The 8681-nt window shown below is 40.5% G+C and overlaps 1 long non-coding RNA gene across 1 annotated transcript; it reads right to left on the reverse strand.

Annotated features, from left to right (window-relative positions):
- Positions 1 to 5317: 5317 nt before the first annotated feature.
- Positions 5318 to 8007, reverse strand: LOC140705510 (uncharacterized). The gene is made up of 2 exons (XR_013542911.1): positions 7938 to 8007; positions 5318 to 5454 (listed from the first exon to the last, which is right to left on the reverse strand). It is a non-coding gene; the product is annotated as an uncharacterized LOC140705510 (long non-coding RNA).
- Positions 8008 to 8681: the final 674 nt, after the last annotated feature.

Here is an 8681-nt window from a genome sequence, read left to right on the forward strand (position 1 = left end):
TACTTGCAAAGGACAGCATGTGCATTGTGTTAATTGAATGATTAGCATCACCATCATCTTTCTGGGAGCCTACTCATTCCAAATTCCCTAAACGGATTTTGAACAAAGAAAGCTGGCCGCTCAGAGTTGTCCTTGTTTTAGATCGTTTCTTTGTGTGTTAAACAAAAAAATTAAGCCACATTTATGGAACAATAAATCTATACGGAACAAAAACAATGTTATTTATTTATTTATTTATTTATTTATTTATTTATTTATTTATTTATTTATTTATTTATTTATTTATTTATTTATTTATTTATTTATTTATTTTTGCACATTACATTTATAACTGGCCAGTGAGTTCAAGATACTGTATAAAACAGTCCTCTTCTTTGTTTTAGCTCTGCAACAACCTGAAATGTGGGTCATAGAGTGAGGGTGTGACTGGTCCAAGTTCAGCCAAGGAGTTTTCATAATCCAATGAGGCTTTGAGTTCAGGTCTCCCATGTTCTAATCCAATGCTCTAACCTCTATACACCATATGGCTGGACTAATGCCACTGCTCCTATAAGTGAGTTCCAGCCTGAGGTGAAAGCTTTTGATCATGGCAGCACAGTTTCCCACTTCATAGGATGAAGGTTCTGTAGGTTGGACATGTTCCTGAATTCTTTCTACCAGTTTTGCTTTGGAGAGTACTAACTAACCTTTCCTTCAGATTTTGGCCCCCTCATAGCCCTGGACTATAGAAGCCTACATTTACTTAACTAGAGTGAATACATAAATATGCATAAATACAGCTACATATACTCTGTTACTTGCAGACTGAACTCAGGTTCAATAAGTCTTTCCATACAAGCTGAATGATACCATCAGCCGCAGCATTTTTTTAAAAAAAAGAATTAAAATATCCTATTTCCCCAACTCATATAGATTCTGAGGCTCTCTTAGGGCCCCTTTCATTGTGGGGAAGCTGCTGCAGGCTGTCAGAAATTAAATTCCAGAAATTAAAGACTCGCCACGCCATCCTGCAGCCTCAATGACGGCAAAGGGATCCTGCAGGAACCTAGAGAACTTTGGGCAGGGGTGATCAGAATTTTTTCATTTTTGAAAAATCAGATATGTGGCATAGCTTGGCAAACAGGATCATAGCCACAGTGCCCCTCTCCTCCTTCTTCCTAAATTGGTGCAGAGCATCTCTAAAAGGAACCAGGGTTCCTATGATTCCTTATTTGTTAAGCCTGGAATTTCTGGATTACACTTCCTCAAATCCCTTGGAAAGCAGGGCCAGCGGCTATGCTGGCAGGTGAAACCAAGATACTATGTATAGTCAATTTTTCCCCTTAGCTGCATAGATGGGGCTTTTACCTCCTTAGGAACCCCTCTGACTGACACGGAGTGGTTATGGACATTTACACAGGAGTCCCATTGTGTTCAATGGGATGTACTTCTGAGTAAATGTGCATGACACAACATTATGGTGGAAGATGGTGCCACAGCTGCATGAAACGGAGCAAGGAGACAGGGTTGCAGTCAGGCTACAGTGCCATCAAACCTCAGGTATGTCCTGAAGCAGAGCCCTTTAGTTTGAAATGTCACATATAGATGGAGGCAAAATCACTTCCTGGAGAAGCCAGCCTTGGGATCCCACTCCCGCATTTATGGAGGATATATCTTTGCAATTCCATTGATTCCAAAGTTCGAGAAAAGGGGAGAGGGTTTGCTTTACAACTAGTAGAAGGATTTAGTGAATATTGTTCAAAAAGTAAATTCTGTCTGTTTTATCATGAAGGCCTCCTGCTGAGATCAGGACATAGAAAGCAACCTTATATGCAACCTGCTGGTCCATTGAGCTGAGTTGTGTATACATGCAGGGCAGGCAGGTTTTCACCCCAATGGTTACTTGTACTACTCAGTGGAGGGTTGGGGGGGCACACTCATGTGCATAACATGTACACTTCCAGGTGATGTTTTTTTTTCTTGCTGTTAGCATAATGGAAAAAGAGCAATCTCAGCTGCACTGGGATCACTGGGGAGAGGAATGCATCTTTGCCAGCAGTGCTAATCAAAACCATTATTTTAGTGATAAATGTGTTGGAACCGCAGTCCTTCTTCTTCTGTCCAGTTGATGACAGCTGCTCAACTGGGCTGCAGCAGATGAAAGTGGGCATGGCTCCATGGGGCTGAACTGTAGCTCCTCTGTACAGAGATGCAAAAGAGCAGATAGAAATGCATGCCAAAGCAGAGATGGACATTTTTGTAGCATCTGTTGAACAGATCCTCTGATGCTGTATCCTAAATTGTATGCTATCGATACCAACAAGAACTTTGATCTTCAGAATGGGGCTTGTATTTTGCTGTTGGTATGAAAATAAACAATATTTGTAATATTTCCTTTCACTCCAAGCATATCGGATAAAATGAGTCCATATTGAATTTGTTTCTTTGGATCTATTCAAAATGAATGGGAAATTTCTGTGAAGCCACACTCAGAGGTAACCCTTTAAACAGAATAACCAAACCATGCAGACAACAACAAAAATCCATTGAAACTTCTTTTCCCATCCTGTCCCTTTACAGAAACTGGGAGATTCAATGTTCTTGGACGTCACTGTAAATAGCATTGTAATCATGTCATCTTTCTCCAAGGATCTCAGAGTGATCCACAGAGCTCTCTCCTCTTATTCTTAAAAAAAAAAAAAGGAAAATAGGTTAGGCTGAGACAGTGACCCACTCAAATTCATCTAGTATGCTTCTTAGGCAGTCCTTTCTACATTTTAAAAATTGACTTTTTTGGGAAGGCTCTATAATTTTTCTGTAAAAACAAACTTCAAAATAAGCCACTTGTTTCTCCCTCCAGTGTGCCCAGCTGTTTTCTTTCTATTACACATAATTCTACAAAGATATAATCCTTAACAGACTTTCACTATTCTTCAGGAGCAGAATAAGCCTGCATTTCATCCCATAGCCCACAAAAATTCCAGCTTACACAAAATAAGGAAAAAAAGAAAGGGGGAAGGCACAGAACTGGGCAAGGAAGAGAGGAGGCCAAGCAGATACACATGAGCAGTGCAATAGTTCTCCTTACTTCGGTCAGACAGGATAAAGGAAGAATGCAGCAGGACTTCTGCAGGGAAAAAAACAACATTCTGGATTGAATCTTATTTATTTATGGTGTCTGGTATTGCTTTTAGTTTTGCTTCTTTATTTTTAGAAAATTTTGCAGTTATTTTCTTTTTAAATCACAGAGGTTTTAATAGTGGTTGCAGTTGTGTTAGTGATGATGCCAGGCAAAGGTAATGTGCAATAGATGTGTTCAAAGTCACACTGCAGGAGTGTGAAAAGGTCAGGTTGTCACTGAGTCAAAGCAGGGTAGGAAATGCCTCTACCAGGGAGCCACTGCTGGCTGATTTTATGTGGAATATTTTGTGCCAGTTGTATATTTAAGCGGAGCAGAGCCTCTGAGTTACAGGCTGTTAAAAGACAGTTGAAACTATTCCTCTTCTTTAAACTGTATTGCTTGTAAATCACATTTTAACAGCTTGCTAGATTACAGCTCTCCAAAGTCAGAGAGAGGCCCAGCTCCCACAAAACACACCAGGCACTAGAACCCAGCTGCTGCTCACTCTTGAGTTACTCTGCTGCCTCTTTGCTTTGAATGTCGACAGAATTCAGAAGACTTACATGGAAAGCATGAAATTCATGATGTACAAATCCTGACACCATTTTAAGTCTCCTTTGTGTTTAAAACCCTTTTCATTCCAAATGGCTGAAAAGCTGGGAGATAATACATCTCTTCTGAACATATTCCTTTTTAAGTTAAGGAGGACCAAATTGTTTTAGTTTGGAATAGCATAATAATAAATTAGGGTTTTTAAATATTTTGCTAAGAATTTATTCATAATTTCAAAATGTTAGCTGGAGTAGAGAATTCAGAAGCATTTTTCTCTTTCTTTCTTTCTTTCTTTCTTTCTTTCTTTCTTTCTTTCTTTCTTTCTTTCTTTCTTTCTTTCTTTCTTTCTTTCTTTCTTTCTTTCTTTCTTTCTTTCTTTCACAAAAAACAACATATAAGTAACACATTTGCAATGTATTACTAAAATTATGTCAGTTTTCATGAGTGGTGGTCGTCTCAAAGACTTTTGCAGCAACATTTCCAGGACCTACTGAAAATAGTTACTTAAATAATTAATTGTATGCACCTTTTACAGAGGACAGACCATTGTTTCACAATGTGAAGGTCTGACTGGCAGATTTTGATTCAGGCTGCCTCCTGTGCCTTTGAAAACTGCATGGCAAGCAGAAATTCAACAGGAATAGCATTTCCACACCATAAAAATGAGATGTAGTGATGGGAGAGCTGTGTTTGCTGTGCTTTTTTCTGTTGCAGGGTTAATAGAAGCACAGAGATTCTCTCGGTCAAAACAAAATGCAGCTTCAGGACACACACAAAAATGAATGAAGTTATCACTGTATCTTTGCAGGGGTAAAGCAGCACACATTGAATTTCATGGTGGAGGGTGTGTACAGGCAGGAAGGGATGCATAGTCACATTCCTAGAATGAGCAAGGGTGCCCAGCAAGCTTTGTGGGTTGGATGACCTGAATAAGACAGGCTTGTGCACTTTACATATTGGTCAACTAAACCTGTTGAGGAAAGAAAGTTTGCACACGTAAAAGTGAAAAAAGGAAGGCAATTATGATTCCAATGGATAAAAATTTAGAGTTAGTGAGCATTTAAGCATTCAATAAAACACATGAATGAATTGGTTGTATGTACGTTAGAGGGTGCATTCCCACCTTGGCTGTTTGTTGATCCACAGACTGCCTATCTCTTTAAGAAACTGGAAGCAGCTAAAGACTATGTGATGCCTTGCTTCAACTATCCTTTCACTCATCTTTCTTTCCTAGAACACGCCTAGAATCCTGATCCTGCTTCCTTGGGGTGAGAAAGAGATACAATAAAGTACAATCCTATTGCCAACCCAGCCAGCTACCGTATGTGGACTGGGAAGTGGTACATCTTGCCCTTTCCTTGAGGAAGCAGCATGTCTTAGGTCTGCTCTGCCAAACAGCTCACAAAGACTAATATCCTGTTGCCCTAATGCTAAGAGGAAGGGAATTTGCAAAAGCATTCCCACCACCGCAGGAAGGCTATATATCCCATCACATACCCGCTTCAAGACCAGGCACGCAGCAAAAAGCCTCCTGCAGTGAAGGAACACACAAACACAATTTCCCTTCTACTCCATATTTAGGAAAAATTAAATTATCTTTAAAAATTAAACATAAATCCAATGCATTGCAACCATAAAAATATTTTTAAAAAACAGTGAACCTACCTGCAGAAGACAATGTAGACAAAACCTTCTCTATTCCTGAAGGACTTCTAAACAAGAATATGGTCTCACATAACTCAGGAATGCTTGGTTTTTGAGGCCAGAGAGACCATGCAGTGGAAGGAGTTCCAAGCCATTCCCTTTGAAATACATTGAAACATTTTTAAAAATTCTGTAACAATAGGGGGGAAACAGTGCAAAAGTTTAGATGTGAACAGTTACCATTGTTCTTTCCTGATATACTAGTTTTTAAAGAATTTGTAAGAGTATTTTTCCCCATATGGTGCAGAAATGATGAGAAATGATGCCCCCTATGTATTGTGTAGGCATCCTCCAGTCTCAAGAGACTATGGTAATATGCTCTGAATAGAGGTCCTGGAATACTGTCTACTGTGAGAAGGCCAATTTGAGAGTGGCAATCCCTTCCACACTGAAGACAAATATAATCCATCCCCTTTCTAGCTCTCTGATTTTGCTGGTTTTGGAACTGCTTTTTTGCCTTGGCCTGCTGGACAAGTGTCTCTTCAAATTGATGATGCACCGCCTGCCTCCAGACTGAATGCTCAGATGTCAACATTTCCCATCTGTTGAGGTCCATTCCTAAGGCCTTCAGATCCCACATGTAGATATCCTTGTAGTGCAGCTGTGGTCTCCCTCTGGGGCACTTTCCCTGCACTAATTCTCCATACAGGAGATCTTTTGGAATCCGACCATCAGCCATTCTCACAACATGCCCAAGCCAATGTAGACGTCGCTGTTTCAGTAATGTATACATGCTAAAAATTCCAGCTCATTCTAGGACTACTCTATTTTGAACTTTTTTCTGCCAGGTGATCCCAAAAATGCGTTGGAGACAACACATATGGAACATGTTCAACTTCCTCTCCTGCCTTGCACAAAGGGTCCAGGACTCACTGCAGTGCAGGAGTGTAGTCAGGACACAGGCTCTATAGACCTGGACCTTGGTATATGCCGTCAGCTTCTTATTAAGCCATACTCTCTTTGTAAGTCTAGAGAACATGGTAGCTGCTTTGCCAATGCATTTATCCAGCTCAACATCTAGGGAGAGAACGTCAGAGATCGTTGAGCCAAGGTACATGAAATCATGAACAACCTCCAGTTCTTGTGTAGAGATGGTAATAGAGGGAGGCGAGTCTATGCTCTGGCCCATGACTTGTGTTTTTTTTCAGGCTGATTGTTAATCCAAAGTCTTGGCAGGCCTTACTAAACCGATTCATAAGTTGTTGGAGGTCTTCAGCAGAATGGGCAACAACAGCTGCATCATTGGCGAAGAGGAAGTCCCGCATACATTTCAGCTGGACTTTGGTCTTCGCTCTCAATCTAGAGAGATTAAAGACCTTTCCATCTGATATAGTCCGGTGATACATGCCTTCTGTTGCAGTTCCAAAGGCGTGCTTCCGCATGACAGCAAAAAAGATCCCAAACAGAGTCAGCACGAGGACACAGCCCTGTTTCACTCCGCTTTGGATGTCAAGGGGATGATGTTAGGAGTTGAGGTGGACATCCAATCTTGGGAAGTATTTTTAAAAGGCTGTCCCTGCTAACCAAATCAAAGCCTTTGTGAGATCTATGAAGGCCACAAAGAATGGCTGTTATTGTTCCCTACATTTCTCTTGTAACTGTCTGAGGGAAAATACCATCTCAGTGGTGGATCTATTAGCTCAAAATCCACACTGTGATTCTTGATAGACTCTGTCTGCAAGGACCTGGAGCCTCTTCAACACAAAGTGGGCAAGCAGCTTCCCTACAATGCTGAGATGTCACGGTAGTTATTGCAGTCAGCCCTGTCGCCTTTGTTTTTGTACAATACTGTATGATGCTGTTTGCATCCTTCATGTCCTGTGGTACTCCACCTTCCCTCCAGCAAAGACAAAAGATTTCATACAGCTCAGTGGTGATGGTCTCTTTACAGCACTTCAGCACTTTAACAGGTATGTTATCCTTCCCAAGGGAATCCAAGGCCACTTTTATTTCTGCTAAAGTTGGTTCACTGTCCAACTCTTCCATGACAGGAAGACACTCAGTGTTATTTAATGCTTCTTCAGTTTCTACATTCTCTCTGGAATATAGCTCAGAGTAGTGTTGCACACTGTGTTCCATCTGCTGTGCTCGGTCCTGGATGATCATGCCCGTAGCAGACTTCAAAGGAGCAAATTTCTTCTGTGTTGGATCTAAAGCCTGCTTGATACCGTCATACATTCCCTTGATGTTACCTGTGTCCGAAGCTATCTGTATTTGAGAGCAGAGCTGAAGCCAATAATTGTTAAAACATCTCCTGGCATTCTGTTGGACTTTGCTGTGAGCAACTCAAAGAGCCTGCAAGTTGTACTCACTAGGACAGGCTTTGTATGCTGCTAGAGCTCTCCTCTTTTCCTCGATGGCTGGCATCAACTCCTCCGAATGGGCTTTGAACCAGTCTGCCATCTGTTCTGCGCCCTTTGCAGCTGCTATTAACATATTTTATGTTTAAAGAGTGGGAGGTCTTGACCATGTTCTGCGTCTTATTTGTATATAGATTTCAAAGCACGCTGAATTATAAGTCAGACAGAATAAGAAGGTAGCTAATTTTTATTTATAATATAAATACCCCAACATCACTTACCACTTCACAGGCATCTCTTCAGATATATTGTGTCCTGGATGTTTGAGATCCCTGTAAGACAAAGATATTCTGCAGACAAAACAAATGCAAAGGCAGGAGGAAACACATTTTGTTAGGTACTGTTTTCTCCACTTTTCCAGTACTTATAAGTCACATTTGTGTTTTCTTTCCATATTAAATAGGCATCAGTCCCATATTTATTTACCTGGCAGTAATGTCCAATGAATTCAGAGTGGCTTACTTCTGAGCAGGGATGTGTAGGACTGCAGTGTTAACTCAACTGAAAACTGGAACTACTTGTTGTAAGTGCAAATCACCACGCAACTCTCCCTGGATGAGTGGCCCTCCAATGTCAGCAAATACATTTTGGCCTGTAATCAACAAACTGCTTGGAAAAAGACACCAAACAGAGAGTGGTGTTCCTCTCCCTAAAATGATGTTTGTCTCATTTTTATAAATTCCTTCCTTCACTATATTCTGCTTTATTATTCAGAACAGCACCCATCAGCTTTTCCACTTTGCTTCATTTTACATTTTGATTTTGAGGATCTCACCACTGGGACATTCCATCACTCCAAATACTCAAAGTTTTTCTAAAATTAATTAGTAGTCTTTTTAATCCTCTGTCTTCCTTCATGCCAGTATAATTTAAAACTTTGTATCTTTCACAAGTTGGAAAACTGAGTTGAAAGCACAAATCTTCATGTGAAAGTTGTTCTCCATGGAATCCATGGGAAACCATCC

The sequence above is a fragment of the Pogona vitticeps genome, chromosome 3 (assembly GCF_051106095.1).
Source record: "Pogona vitticeps strain Pit_001003342236 chromosome 3, PviZW2.1, whole genome shotgun sequence".
In the NCBI taxonomy this organism is placed as follows: Eukaryota; Metazoa; Chordata; class Lepidosauria; order Squamata; family Agamidae; genus Pogona; species Pogona vitticeps.